At 56.3% G+C, this 15,401-nt stretch overlaps 1 protein-coding gene across 2 annotated transcripts in view; it reads right to left on the bottom strand.

Moving 5' to 3' along the window:
• Window positions 1–14,939, bottom strand: part of TNR (tenascin R) — an 81,669-nt gene extending 66,730 nt beyond the window's left edge. For both annotated transcript variants that reach the window (XM_037403889.1, XM_037403891.1), the window contains exon 1: window positions 14,747–14,939. The gene's annotated coding sequence lies outside the window, so the exon portion shown is untranslated. The remainder of the gene's footprint in view (window positions 1–14,746) is intronic.
• Window positions 14,940–15,401: the final 462 nt, after the last annotated feature.

Genomic DNA, 15,401 nt, shown 5'->3' with positions numbered 1-15,401 from the left:
TTTTTTTGCCCAGCAGGACCAGCAGTGACCCAAGGATGCTCAGCCGAACGGAGCACCTCACGCCGCGACAGGCACTGTCAATGGGCTTTGCTATTTATTTTCTGTCCTGGGAGGCTATCTTTTATTTTTTGCTATTAAAAAGGCTCAAGAAGCATCCCACCCAAGCTACCTCCTTCCGAAAGCCCATTAATCTCAGCATCCCTGCCAACCTCCCTTGCCTAGCAGTAATCCTGCCTCCCACCAGGGAGGTACAGCAGGACCATGCAAGACCTCACTACCCCAGAAGACATTCCAAGCAATTCCAAGCAATTCCCACTCAGCACAGGGATGCCACTAGCCCTTGTGATCTGCTCAGGAGTGCCACTGCCTGCTCAGCTCAGGCAGGGGAACCCTGCAGGCATCTGGGGGATTTCTCCCCAAATGCCATATCGCGGAGGAATGATGGATGGGCACCTGGTTCTCTACAGGATGGGGACAAGGCAGCAGCCTGTGAGCAGACTCCCCTCCAGGGTGGGGAGAGCAGGATGTGACCCATCCCTGCCTTGCCCTGGGATGTTGGCACATCCCTGCAGTCAAAGCCCCCAGCTCAGTGCCCATGCCTCAGTCTCCCTAAGCAGGATGAGGAATAAACAAAATAAGGAATTACAGAAATAGACTAAAAAATTAAATTCTTCACTCTGGTGCTTCACCTTCCCATTTGCTACAGCAACTGGAGAAGCCCACGCAGCTGCCTGGATAAACCCCCTCCTGGCTGGGGAGGGGGCGCGATGCACCTTGTGCATCCCTACAAGGAAGGTGAGTGGAATGAGTTGGGAAGGTCTCAGCCACACCAGTGTGCTCCCCTGCTGGCAAAGGCTGCCTGTCTCCTGCCTGCACGCCCAGTCTGGGGTGGGAAAACCCCACTGAGCTGCCTGGGGCCAGCACACTGCTGTGTTCCCCGCAGTCCCCGGGGGCCATCCCGGGGGACATCTCCCCTTTCCCCCATCATCTTGGTGAGCCCAGAGGATAATAAGTGAGTAACAAGCCCCACAGTCCCAAAGCCAGCGTGGCCTTAGCTCTGGCTGCACTGCCGCAGTGCAGATTACAGGGAAATGGGGAATTTGGCATTCAGCTGCATTCAGCTGCATTGCCATCATTAGGGATAATCAAGAGGCACCCCTAATGGGGATGTGGCTGCAGGGTGCAGGAAGGCAGACTGGGGAATGAGAATATAGTAATTACCAGGTAATTACAAAGCAACGAGGGCAATTAACGCTGCTGGGCTGTGATGTAGTGGGGTGGCATTTGCAGCCGGGCTTGGGACACTGAGGGGCACCAGTACAGCCACTCTGGGGACCAAGCGAGCGAGCGTGGCATGGGCAGATGTGGGCAGCTGCTAGGCTGCCTCCAACCCAGCAAGCAAGAAGTTAAAGCTTTTTCTTGTGTAAGCAGGGGGTATTTTACTGAGACCAGCTCCTGCTGGAGGCTGGGAGTTGGAGATCTGGCTCTGGACTTGTCCCAAGTGTCATTTTTCATACCAAACACACCAGGGCATAAATGGGATGGTGGTTGGGCTTCCCCCCAGCTCCTCCTTCCTTTACATTAAAACATTTGTTTCCAAGTGACCATGAGGAAAAAAGAAGGGAGGAGAAAGGATCCAGCTGAGATGATGGGCGGGGAAAGACTGGTGGTACCCACAGGTGTCATGAGTTTGCAGCACCTTTGCCAGGCTGAGCCCAGGGCTGGGGCAGAGCAGCTCCAGGGGAAAGCAAAGAGCTGAGAGCTTTGTCTTCTGCAAAGCCGTGGAGGGGATGCAGCAAGGTGAGATGCTCCCTTGCTGGGGACAACCCAGCACTGGCCATGTAATTGGGGTGTCCCACACACCGTCACCCACCGCACTCTAAGGATCCCCACAATTCAGGAGTGGAGCCCAACCCAGCAATTAACTGTATTTGCACCTCTGAATCTCATTTGGAGTGAGTGCTTTATCAAGGTCAAGTGGCGGAAAATGTATTTCTGTAGCTGTCTGCAGGATTTGGGAAGAACCCCCCCACTAAAAACCTGATTTTTCGCTCCAATTTAATTTTTAGCCTATTAAGGATGGCCAGTGCTCCCCCCTGAGTCTGCTCTGGTTTTGGTCTGGAGGACCCCAAAGCATCCCCACCCTTCGATGCAGGAATTATTCCTGGGTGGCTGTCAGGGTCTGGGCACAGCCACGTCAGCGGCTTAGTGGGATTCGAGGCAGGATTAGACACCAAAAGGGATAACAAGAGAGGATAAAAGCTTAGAGGGGATAAAAACCCCTGGCATATCCAGGCACGAGGCAAATACTAATTGCCCGAGGTCAGTGAGGCAGTTTCCCTCCAGGAAGGTGATTTATGGCCACAGGTGGGATGTGGCTGCGCTGGAGCTGGGCACACTGGCATATTGCTGTGGCCACAGCCAGCAGCCAGCACTGGTCCCTAGAAGCAAAGCTGAGATTTTCCCCAATTTGGATAGAGAGGTATGGAGGTTCAGGTGCAAAAAGGACGCGTATGTGATGGTAAGTTTGAAGAAAGCACCCCCAGCTTGGCATCAGTTAACAGTTCAATGTGTACCCCAAAGACTTAGATCTGTTCTAATTCCCTTGGTGTCCTGTTTAAGACGATCCCAAGCATTGGCACTAACAAGGTAAATGATGAATCCTGCTGCTTTCTGCAGCGGGGTGTTCCCCAAATACCCTTATTTTAGGAGGAAGGGAGCCCAGGCTGGACTGGATCTCAGCAGCCTCCTCCGCGCCAGCTCCACGGGTCCCATGGCCACATGCCCCCCGGCAGGAGCAGGCAGCAGGAGTGGGCAGCACATCCTTCACCCGCATTGGGGCTACCCAGCTCCCTCTGCCCCCGGGAGCCGATCTGGGGTCCCTCCTGCCTTGTCCCAGCCGATGGAGGACTGTCCCTCCAGCTGGTGGGGGGCACCACATGCCCTGATGCAATGAGAGGTCTGTCTGCACCGGGCTCAGTGGAACCCAAACTCTTGAGGAGGGTGGAAATAAAAGCCACCAGTGCCAACCTACTGGACTCGGTGGCCTCGTGTCAGGCAGTGGCTTATGAAAAAGTCATCAGCGCCAGGCTGCCACAGGCCGTATGCCAGGGCAGGGGAGAGGTGTCTGCTGGCACCATCTGGGCATGGTCTTGGGCTTCTCTCTATCTCACTGGTGGTGTAAGTTGGATTTTTCTCCAGGGTGGTGGCACTTGAGGGGTTCTTATGGGGCTGGGTGGCTTCAAATCAGTGCTGGGGGTGGCTGAGGAGCCGCTCTGGGGGAGGAGGGCAGGTAGTCTGATGCTCTGCAGTGTGGTCCCTGACTGCATGTGGCAGTCACATCACCACCCTACCTCAAATCCCACTGAATTTGGAGAAGAGCATTTCGCTGGTGCTGGGCTGGGGCTTGGACATGCAAGGATCATCATCCATGGGCTGCTGAACGGGCTCCTAAATTCCCCTGCACCCAGCCAGGCTGTGCTGCGCAGGACCTGGGTATGAGCCTGCCAGCGACACGCATACGTGCGGGATGCAGCGATGGCACACACGTCCCCTTCTCCAGCTGTAAGTAGAATCAAGATAATGCCTTATTCTTCTCTGCAGCACGACCAGCTCCATCTCTGCTCTGCTCTACCCGGCCTGGGCCAGAGGAGAAGAGGTTCGCTCCCAGCTGAAGGGAGGCACATGCCTTCCCCAGCTCCCAAGTGATGCTCGTCCTGCTGCTTGCACAGAACCCCTGTGCGCAATGCCCCACTGATATTAGGAATCTGTTTTCTTTACCTGAATCTTGCTCTGCCACCAGCCTCACAGGATCCTGTATGAGGACTTCTCCTCTGGTTAGGATGGGACCCAAAGGGGATGTGCAGGGGCAAGACTGCAAGACAGAGCTACTCCTACCCAGGAGCCGAAATACACACTGAGGCCAAACTACAGACAAGTGAGAGTTCACCTGGGATTTACCGGGTATTTTTAAGACCAGATGTAAAACCCAAGCCCTTGCTATTTACAGTCATTAAATGTCCCCCAGTTCATTCTGCAAAGGGTAGGCACATTAACCTGCTGGCCCAGCTGCCCTCTGCAAACCACATCCTCATCACACAAATTCCCCTGACATTTGAAACTGCTCTTTTTTCCAAACCTGCTGCCTAGTCTCACTTCCCAACCCAGCATTTTGAGGCTGGGCATTTGCTTCTTGTCTTTCCTGAGGATCTTATAGCATAAATGATGCTGCGGAGGAAGAAGAAAAGACCTGTTATCATAGCAGCAGGCATAAGAATGTCTCCATTGCGAAGAGATTAATTTTTGCTCCAAGTAATACCCGGGAACTACAGGGAGAAGCCCTCCCTCGGGCAGCGAGGGGCAGGTGGGCAGAGCATCCCCCCTGCCAGGGCTCACTGCTGCCTGTTCTGCCTTTGCCACCTCTCATGCCAGCTCCCATTTCCATGGAAACCTGCCCTCCTCGCTCCTTCCCCTGCCTGCACTCCTGCTAATTTAAGGAAACCGGTTCCTTTCTGCTCCCTAAGGAGCTGCCTGGACCGGCTGGAGACAACCCACCTGGGCAGGCAGCGAAGCCCCTCTGCCTGCCTGTACCTGGCAGCCCCTGCCCACCACTCACAGGGGTCTGGGCAAAGCTTGGGGTGTGTGTGTGTGCCCCTATTTCTGCTCTCTGGCAGCTTGGGCAGGGAAGGGCAGGATCCCTCCTTACTTCTGCCCCTTTAGCCTCCTCTCCTCCCTCCTGGTCCTTTCTGTGGCTGTTTCTCCTCTCCTAACACTCCTTATCTCTCCTCCCCCCCATCACTCTCCCTGGCTCTGTTTACATCAGTAAAACACTTGTCCAGGTCAAACACGTTTTCCTGATAAACACATTTCCATTGATTGCTGGAAAGAAAAATCCTCCAGAGAAGCAGATTCTTTGCTCTGGGAATTGATAACACCTCCAAATTCCTCTTATCCCCTGCCACAGCCCACCATCCTGGTGAGGAGGATGTGTTTTGGGGACACCCATGGAGTGGAGGCAGGAGTACAGGTACAGGACGTAGGATATGACACCCCCAGAAGATGCATGATGTAAAGCACCTATAATTCCACCTGGGAGACTGAAAGCAGGGCCCAAAGCACTGACCTCTTCCATGCTGCACCCATGGCTGACAAACCACCTCCAACTGCTTCCCCAAGGCAAGCGCCTCAGCACGTCGGCACCTGCACCCCTGTCCGTGCAGGCAACACATCGCATCCCACTTCTCTTCCCTGGGCCTGCCCAAGCATTCCCGTTTCATGCTGGAAATCAGGGATGCTTGGGTGCTGCCTGAGCTCCTCTGCCAAGCCCTGTGGAGGGGATGGCAGGTGAGGTGCCGCTGTGCAGTGCTGTGCAATGGCTGGAGTTCCGCAGGCCACTAATGCACTTGCGATGGGGAAGATCATGCATCGCTACATCGAGTGATTTAGCCATAAAGCTGCAATCAATAAAGAGAAATTTAAAGGGATTAAGCTTTCTGCCTCTGCCACAAATGAGATGCTCCCCATCAGGGTCTCACCTCCTGGACCACATCAGCTGCCTCAGGACCTCATGGGTGAGAAGTGTGGCCATGGGTACCCACTGAGACCCCCCTGGGTACCTGCAGGGTTCACTCAAGAGGCATTTTTTTAGACTAAAAGTGCTGAATGACATATAATCTACTGTGAAAAATGATGCTTTTCCCACCCATCTGGTCAGTGGTTCACCATCCTCTACAGCAAAATACACACAAGGTGATGCTGGGAAACATCACAGCCCAGTGAGCCTTGTCACTTGGCGTGGGGAGAAAACATATTCATAATACATCATAATAATAATTATATATTGATAAATAATTAATAAATACATAAAAATGATAAATAATAATTTGGGCTAGGAAGAAACCAGCCTAAGTACTCCGTATGCCTCCTATAAACTACCGGAGCCCTGACCCGAGGGAGCCAGAAAAGCGCTGTGTGCTGAGGCATAAGGAGCTGTAATAAATTCAGAGTTTCCAGGAGACTTTCATAAAGTCCTTCTGCAGAGGCTATTAAGGGAACTAAGACAAGAGGTGAAAGTTTGTTACAGCTCAGAAATGGTCTAGAAGACCGAGAAAAAGATAGATAAAAGAGATGAGCAGTGATGAAGGCATCCGATGGGGTGCAGAGCTTGGGACAATTCCTGCCCCAGGGAGGTGGCTGGACCGTGTAGGGGGCTGCAGGAGGATGTGCCATGCCTGTCCTCGGGAGCTGGGTTGGTTCTGAAGCAGAAACTAAACCTCATTCATCCCTGGTGTGGGTGTTCATTCAAAACGAACGCTGCCTTTGACGCTGAAGATGCTGATGCCATCTCCCTCCCGAAAGCGTCCAGCCTGCACACTAACAACACAGCCCTTAACCCCCCCAAAAAGGTTGGGTTTACCCCAGGCTGGCCTCACCGATGCCGCCAGGCACCCCGCTGCTGGTCAGAGTCTGTGTACCCCAGCTCCATCATGGATTTCACCCAGCTCCAGCCCAATTTACAACCTGCATTGGGTCGGGGGGTGCTTGGGAGGTGCTGTGGGGACATCCCTGCCTCTCCTCAGGGCACCACCTTTGGGTCTACTCCTTGCTTAGAGGGTGAGGATGACCTTTCCCAAAGGCCAAACAAGACCCTGGGGTATCCATGAATTGAGGGGGGGGTTAAACCCCACCAGGCTCACCCCCCCCGCCCCGTCCCACCCAACTTCACATCTCCACACCCCCGGTGTGAGGGCTGCAAACGCCCAGTGCCTACAAAGCCCTGCCCTGCTGGGATGGATTTTTTTAATTGGATTGTGACAAACATTTAATACCTAATAGAGCTCACACCGGCACAGTTAATTAAGAAGGTGACTAATCCAATTCACTCGTGGTAGTGCAGGAAGAGAGGAGCAGGGGGGAGTGAGTCTGCGTGTATGAGGGGGGCAGTGGTGGGGAGGGAGCAGGGGATGGGGAAAAACCAGCTCAGTGGCTACCACCCTTCGTTTCATTTTGTGTGCGTGCATAAAAGATGAAGAAGGACTTTTCTCCCATTTCCTCTTCCCTTTGCAAGCACCAGAGATGCTGGGTAAATGCATAGCTGTCTCAGGCTCTGTGTGAGCATCACTAGGGTACCAGCCTGGGGGAGGGTAGAAATTCGTGGCAGATCGGATGCTGGCAGCTGAAGGCTTCTTGGGGCTTGGCCACAGAGATGCCCACAGCCCAAATCTTGCTCTGTATTTTGAAACACCCCTCAGCTGGTTTTCCAGCTCTGGATGGGATGCCGAGACCCAGACACCACAGAGCATCCCCCCTCCAGAGGGGACCCCACTGCAGGGCCAGTCGCAGGCACGTGGGGCCAGCAGAGCCAGCTGTGGCAACATCTGTATGCCACTCACTCCCCGTCCCCCCGGAGTTGATAAATAAAACAAGTGGAGTTATTTTGGCCCCGGGGACAGGGCTGTCTCCCAGAGCACAGAGCTGCTCTTTCTCCATCTCTCCATGGTGCCCAAGTTCATTGTTATTCCCCAGTGGAGAACAGGACGTGGATTGAGCCGAGGTCCCCATCTGCGGAGGGCAGACGGAGAGAGACTCTCTTCATATTAGCGCCTAACAGCATCAATAGCGCTTTTAAATGAAGCCCCAGGGGGAAACAAAAGGCCGGAGTGGGGAAGAGCGTGTGGGCGAAGCCAGAGAGGGATGGGGGGGGGACGACGGGGACAAGCCAGGGAGGAGGGGAGAGCAGGATGAGCTGCAGAGGAAGATGGGGCGGGGGGGAACAGAAATGAAGCAGCTACATATAAACCATGTTTCCTACCGAAAACAGGGCAGCTGGAGGACCTCGAGATGCAGCCAGCAGTGCCACAAGTGCCAGGTACCAGGGATGCGGGTAACATTGCCTGCCTCCAGCTCAGCCATTGCCCACCACCTCCCGCCCAGCAGGAAAGTGCCCAGCAAGTTAATCGGTGTCCCGCTGCAATTAGTCCTCATTATGCAAGGCTAGCAAAAGGAGATGCAGCTTTAGCAAAATGACAAGTGGCTATGTTAAAATTGGGGATGAAAAAAACGCAGCAACCCAAAGGAAAACCACCCAGCCTCTGCCCAGGGATGCTGCCAGGCTGGGGCCAGCAAGCACACACAGGCAGCACTGAAAGCGCCCGCTGGGACCCCATTGGGGTGCGTGGGGTGATGGGTGCACGTCAGCCAGACACGGAGCAGGTGACAACAGCATCCAGGAGTTAATGAGGAATTACACAGAGGGTTCATCCCTCCTGTGGCCATGAATGAAATGCCCCCTGGGACACTCCCTCATCATCCCCCTTGCAGGAAATAATTACTTAAGTTAAAATTATTTACTAAATGAGGCAATCCTCGGCGTGCTATCTTAGAGCCGTTTACCCATTTTACTTTGTTACTAGTGCTACATAATAAATTAACTGTGTAATTAAAGATAAGTTTAATGCTGATGCTTTGCAGAGGGATTTTCTTTTAAGTCTCCATGCAAGTACAAGCATCCCTTCCAAAAACACGGGCATCGAGTGTTGTGTGAGGAGGGGCCGAATCCTGCGCCACAGCCGTGGGCACAGGCAGGCAGGGCCAGGCGGGGCACCGATCCCCCGTGACAAACACTGGGTGCTGTCAGCGCCAGCAAGTCCCCTTGGGGAGCCCCTCGCTTCCCCAAGGGACAACAACCAGATCGAACTCAATCAATCTGCGTTTTAATTACCGGCCGTGCTCTCGCCGCGGGGATGCTGAGCTGTCTGCAGTGTGAGCTCAGCTGCCAGCAGCCAAAATTGCCGCTGGTGGAGCTCCCTGCATGTCCCCTGTGTTGTTTAGGAGGGACATGGTTGTGCTCTATCGACAGGACCTATTCCTGGCTGCCAGGCTGGGCAAGGCGAGACTGCAAAACCCCACGGGGACTAGAGGACTCCTCCACCAAAACCCAAAGGAAAATAAAATACCCACTTTAGGAATCCACAGTTTCAGGGATTTCTGCTGACTAACATAGTTTCAGCCAAAATGAAGGAAGCCAGCGGGGAAACAGCTTGAGACCTTCACCCAGAAACATTTCCCTGACGGAGATGATCTTCCAGGACCACAATGGTGGGACTGGAGCCCTAAGGGTGGGATCCATGAGGGGCCGCATGACCCGGGACATGCTCCTCCTGCTTGCTCACACGTCCTGCACCCACCACCCCGCTCCAGCACGGTGCAGCGGGGCTCAGGGGTCACCTCTCCTGCTGGAGATGAGCTCAGAAAGCCAAAGCCCAGCCTTTCCCCATGCTGGCCATGGGTGGGGGCAGCCGTCCCGAGCGCTTGCCTCCCGCTGCAGGCAGTCCGGCATGGTCCAAACGCATCAGTATTGACTCAGCAATCAATTTTCAAATCCCAGGCAGCGGGGCCAAGGAAGAGTAATTACGCCGGCCAGCCGTGTGCTCCAGCTAATGCAAATGGAGCAGTTTTCCCTTGGGACATTGCCTCACATCCCATGATGGCAGGCTCTGAAACAGAGAGTGGTGCTGGGTGGGCAGAGTTAAGGCTGTTTTTCTTCCTCCAGGGAGGATATTTGCACTTTGGATGGAGAGCTAGCACCCACTGGAGCATGTCTGCTCCCCAGGCGCCTCTCCAGCTCCCCATCCACAGCCCCCAGCCCCACACGATTGCAAGTCGGGTCTTCTTCCCAAGTGAGCGAGAGGAAGAGGAGGCAGCTGTCCTGGGGATGAAGGACGGAAAGCTGAAATAATTTCTCCCTCATGTGATGGCTCTCATGAGCGGAGGGAAAGGAGAGAAACAACCCCTCGCCTCTGCCAGACCTCTCTCCTGGAGGTCAGCCATTACCAAAGGACATTTCTACACTTGTAGTAGCTACACGCACCTCATTTCCACAAAGTGTGGGTGATTTTAAGAGCTCCTGCAAAAGGAGAAGGAGTTCCAGTTGGGCCAAGGGAAATGAGGTGGGCTGGCTACATCCCACGCTTACCCAGATACCAATTAAACATCCCTGAATAAGTCCTCTAACGATGACCCACATGACCATGCTCTAGCAGGAGGCTTCAAATCTCATCCTCCTGTGGTGGCTGGCTGTGGAGGACAAGCGCTGGGGTTCTGCGTGACCTGGGAAAAGGGATGGGGAGCAGAAATGCCTGCCAAAAAGCGCTTGTTTAGCACAAAAGTTGAGAGAGGGGCAGGGAGGAGGTGGGAGGTGGTAGCTGGGGTGGGTCTTAGCTTGTTCTGGGTCAAGCTGCTCCCCAAACCCAACAGTTTAGAAGAAAAAGGTTCGGATTAAAATCTCTGCCCACCAGACCTCCGAGAGACAGGGACCTCAGTGAGCCCATACCCCCTTTGCTGTCTCTTTTTGCAGGGGTTTTGGGGGGACCCAGCCCCCTTCCTACCCTCAGCAACCCCAGCGAGCATGAGGGGAGAATTTAGTGTCCCTGGAATTTCCACCCTGCAGGCAAGTCTGGCAGCAGCCAACCATGGGGTATCAAAACCCATACCCCATGAGGGTCTCCAGCGTGGGGAAGAGGAGAGGGGACATGTGACATCCCGCAGCTGTGACACCTCCACCACTCTCATGTGTTCCCAAACTCTGCTGACTCGGATGCACATGCGCCCGCAGGACGAGCTCACCGTGCTGGCTTATTAAAAGCGTTGTGTTTTACTGAAGGCGGCCGGTTGAAGCTGGGAGACATAAGACAGGCAGCTGCCGGCTTTGCTGCCTGCACCTTGCCAGTGCTGCTGCCCTGCAGATGCTTTACCGGAGAGAAACGTGCTGGCTTATGGAAATACAGGGCTTTGACATTGCAGAGCATCAAGGAAAATAGAGGGGTTAAAAAAAGGACCAAACAATTACAAACAAGGGGCTCATCAAGGAGCTGCCGGGAGAGATTGCAACGGGTAATTAGAAAGGGAAAATAAAATCAAGCTCCGAAATGAGGATGACATGCTGGGCCGGACTGGGGAGGCACAGGAGGAGAGGGGCTCTTAGCACCCCACAGCAGCCCCTGAGTGGGAGGTTTGCCGCTGAGATTTTGGCAGGAAAGGATGGTCCTTTGAATATTAATTCAGTCAGAAAACTCCCCAAGCTGGTCCAGAGGCCAAGAGGCGGGTGGGGACGTGATGTCTCAACAGGCAGCACCGAGCTGGCTGCCAGCTCCAGCTGCCCATCCCTGGGCTGGATCAGTCCCACTCCTCCAATCTGTTTCAGGGAATATCATCATCAGTTAATTAGTGCAGGGATGCTGCTGCCCCAGTGGGAAGGGGCTCTCTCACCCACACTGCAACCCCCTTCTTCAGCCAGGGAATAGCGGGGAGGGATGGAGGGGAGAGGCCCTGCCAGTCCCCATAACACCCAGCTGAAGCAGCTCCCTGCAGGGCTGAGGGAGCATAGGGAGCTGATGGAGATAATCCTTAACTAAAGGTCTTTAAAGTATAGAAATTAAAAAAATTTAAAAAACAGAAATAAAATCCTTAACTAAAGGTTGGCTACAAGGGAGCCCAGCACCCCGGTGTTAGTTTCAGGCGCATTGGTAAGGAGGCTTGAACCGCCTTGTGAGACGTGGGAGAGCACTGGGGGGGAAAATCCCTTCCAGGCCAAGGGATGGACAAACAGTACCCGCCAAACGTGCCCCATTATTTTCTATTTTTGTTTTCAATTTCCTATCCCTATTTCTTTCTTATTTCCTTATTTTATTTCTTGCACAGTGAAGGTGACACCGGGCTGAAAGCAGTGATGTGGGTTAGAGAAGACAGAGAACTAATCATGTTGTCAAACAGGTCCTGTAGAGACCTCGAACTTAATGCACTTAATGCCACAGGATTTACCAGCCACCTCCCAGTAACTCCAGCCAGCACACTGGGCACAGTTAGAGACCAGTTCCCAAGGGCTGAGAGGCTCCAAGGAGTCCCAGGCTTTGCTTTCTCCGGGATTTTAACCCTGGCCTGGCTGTAGGATGCTGCTCCCTTGGCTGGGACCACCCTACAGAGAAGCAGCATCTAACAACATTGACTTTTTGTTTCTTGTTACAGGTGCAATTAAAAGGAGAGAGGATTACAGGCAACGGCCACGCTGTGTCCCCATCCCTCGGCTGCTGTGCGCTGCCTTTCTCTCTTCTGCCTGGGCAGTTCCATCAATGGATCGACTTCTTCCCCCACCTAATTTATGGCTCCTTTATGTTTGTTTATATAATATGGTTAAACATCTACTTTACACCCTGCATGCTTGTAGTCACTAATTAGCATTTTTCTCGGTGTTTATTGCATTTGCTACGCGCTCTGGCAAGATGAATGGGAGCAGGGAGAGGGCTGGGAGCCCCAGAGACATCCTGAGCCTGGGGCAGGAGCCCCGGCCCCCAGCCCACCCCAGCGCAGCAGGTTTGGGTGCCTGTCCCCTGCCCTACCCAGAGCTGCAGATGAAGCTATTGGTGGCCAGAGCTGTGGCTGTGGCAGGGAAGGATTCCTCTAGGATTTATTTCTGCCTCCTAACATGGTCCTTGAGCTGCCTTAGCAGGGATTGGGTAGCCTGGAGCATCACTGTCAGAGAACAGCAAGAGATCTGTGTCCACCTCCAAGGCTGCTGCCCTGTGTCACCGCAGCCTTCTGTCCTCACCTTGCTGGTGCCCAAAGCCACCTGCTGAGTCCCTCTGAGCAGGTTTAGGGTACAGGGCAGGGTGGGGAGTTCTCCGTGTGTGTGTGTGACTTGAGCTCCCCTGTACCCCACAAGCAGCCCCCTGGACACGGGCAGCCCAGTCCATCCCCGCCCACAGAACCGCCTCTGCTCACCGGGAGCTGAGCCCAGAGGAAACCCCAGCTTCAGCCCCAAACAAGCCTTCTCCTCAGCCTTGGTTTGCCAGAATTTACAGCCAAATCCCACCCCAGCAGCAGCATGATGAGCCTTGGCAACCAGCACTGTACCTTCCAGTTCCGCTGATATGGATCTACATGTGGGTCCATGCCCCTCCAAGGGCCACCTCTGCCCTGTGGCCCCAGTGAGAGCCCCAGCCCCTGAGGAGTCACCACCTCTTGCTGCACAGGTACCCAGGGGCAGACCTGCTCCTCCTGGCAGGCTGGTGGGGCCGCTGATGCTCTGGGGCCCCTCTCTCCCACCAAACCCACTTGTCCAGCATCCCGTCCTGGGGATTCGCACCCCATCGCTGTGAGCACAGACCTGAGAGTCAAATAAACAGACAAACTCATGCTCCACCAAAGGTGCAGGAGAACCCTCATCTGGCCCCACCTGCCTGCCTGCCTGGCCTCCTCCTGCCCATTCCCCATGCCGCAGTTTCCCTGCCTGCAGACACTCGTCCCATGGGGGTGTGATGCGGGGGGCAGCCACAGCGATGCTGCTGGCAGAAAGTGACCCGCAAACCTGGCCCTTCCTTGCCACCCCAGTGCCACCGCAGGAGGAGATGTCTAGTCTCAGGTGCCTAGCCAACACACAGCCAGGAGCCTGCAGCAGCGAGGCGCTTCCCACTTCCAGCCAGGAGGGCAGGATACAGGGATGCTTCTTTCCCCCTGGCTCTGCAGAGCCTTGGCAAACCCCTTGCCTCTTCAGGAAGCATCTCCCCACCGGGCTCAGCCTCCTTCTCCTCTCTGGACAGATGGATTCTGCCAGAAGCCGTAACAGGTAACTGCTAACGAAGCATGCCTAATTAACGTGTGCCTCAGAAACACCCTTGCCGCCCCTTCCTCCAGCTGCTCGCCCCCCCTTCTGCTCAGCGGTGACCTCGCCAAGCCAGTGCTCTGCTCCCCGGCTTTAAAAGTCGCAGCTCAGCGCAGGCTCGGGGAGCATCGTTCAGCCCAGAGCTCTCAGACGGCCCCTTCCAGGGGTCAGCTCTCCCAGAGAAAGGGACCCTCGCCGCCCACCAGGCACTCGTGAGCAGGCAGGAGAGAAGGCAAAAATCCCATTCAAACTTTGGTGAATTGAGACAGAAAGCCGGGGTTAGGGCTCCGCAGCGAGCCTGGGGGGGCTCCGTGTCGGCCAGCAGCGTGCGGGGGCAGCCGTGTGCGGGAGGGAAGGGCTGCGCAGGGCTGCTCCCCCCGCCGGGGTCGGGGATGCTGCGTCCCCGGCACGGCCCTGCGGGGACCGGGCTGCGCTGGGCGCCCGGCGGAGGGGAGCGGCGGGCAGCGGGAGGGAGGGAGGGCACGGCGTGGGCAGGGAGCTGGAGCTGGAGGGGGAGAGGGTGTGAGTGAGCCCCCTCAGCGCTGCCGGCGAGTATGCAGCAAGAAACCTCCTCCCCTCCCCGAAATGTCTCCTCTCGCCGTATGACGCAGGTGCCAAGAGCCAAATTTCTTTAACCTCATTCCAGCAACAAAAGGAACTTGCAGAAAGTGCGGGCAGCGTTTGCCCCCCGCCCCAAACCCCTACCGCCTTCCCCCGCACAGCCCCCCGGGGCCCGGCCGGGGGCAGCCCGCAGCGCGGCGGGGGAGCCGCGGGTCCCTTCCCGGAGCACAAACGGCCGCGGGCCGGGGCGCGGCCACCCGCGGGGCGCGGAGCCCGGAGCGCGGACGCGGAGCCCGGGCCGCGGAGTCCCGAATACGGAGCCCGGAGACGGAGCGCGGACGCGGAGCCCCGAATGCGGAGCCCGAGCGCGGACGCGGAGCCCGGAGCCCGGGACGCGGAGCCCCGAGCGCGGAGCCCCGAGCGCGGCCGCGGGGTGCGGAGCCCCGGACGCGGAGCCCCGGACGCGGAGCCCGATGGCGGCCGCCCGCCGAGCGCGGCCGCGGAGCTGTCCGCGGTGCTGAGCAGACTCACCGGGCCGGGCCGGGCCGGCGCCTCCTGCCGCCGCCGGGAGGGAAGTGGGGCGGCCCCGCTGCGGGGTCCCCGGGCTCGGCCTGGCGCCCCGCCTGGCGCCGGCAGCCCCGCTGGCTGCTGCGGCGGAGAGGAGGGACCCCGGGACTGCCGCGCTGCCGCTCCCTCTCCTGCTTAAATTTCAGCAGCTCGGTTTTTTTTTTTTTTTTCCCCTTGTTTTTTTTTCCCTCTTGCTCTCCCCTCTTCTCCCTCCGCTCCCCGCTCCGGGCTCTCCCAGCACGCAGCCACCTAGTGGGCAGAGGCGGGAGGAAAATCCCACCCGCAAACCCAGGCGGCCCCGCCGCATCGCATCCCACCGCCCCCCGCCGCCCCCGGGGACCCCCACGGCCCCGCACCGCCCGCCGCCGGGCACCGGCTCCCGGGGGGAAGCGCCTGGAAAAGGGGGGGGGGGGGAAGGATGCCACTCCACAAAATGGGATGCAAACCAAAAGTGAGAGCCAACTGAGTTCAGCCTCATCCTTACTGGGCTCTGAATGTGAACCAGCGTGGCCGCAAAGATGGTCCGAGGGCTGGAGCCCCTCTGCTGTGCGGACAGGCTGGGAGAGCTGGGATTTGAGCCTGGGGAAGGGAAGAGACCTCCTAACAGCACCAGTGCCTA

The sequence above is a fragment of the Falco rusticolus genome, chromosome 11 (genome assembly GCF_015220075.1).
Source record: "Falco rusticolus isolate bFalRus1 chromosome 11, bFalRus1.pri, whole genome shotgun sequence".
Taxonomy (NCBI): Eukaryota; Metazoa; Chordata; class Aves; order Falconiformes; family Falconidae; genus Falco; species Falco rusticolus.
The sequence above is the reverse complement of the archived record's forward strand: the minus strand, read 5'-3'. Positions and strand labels throughout refer to the sequence as shown.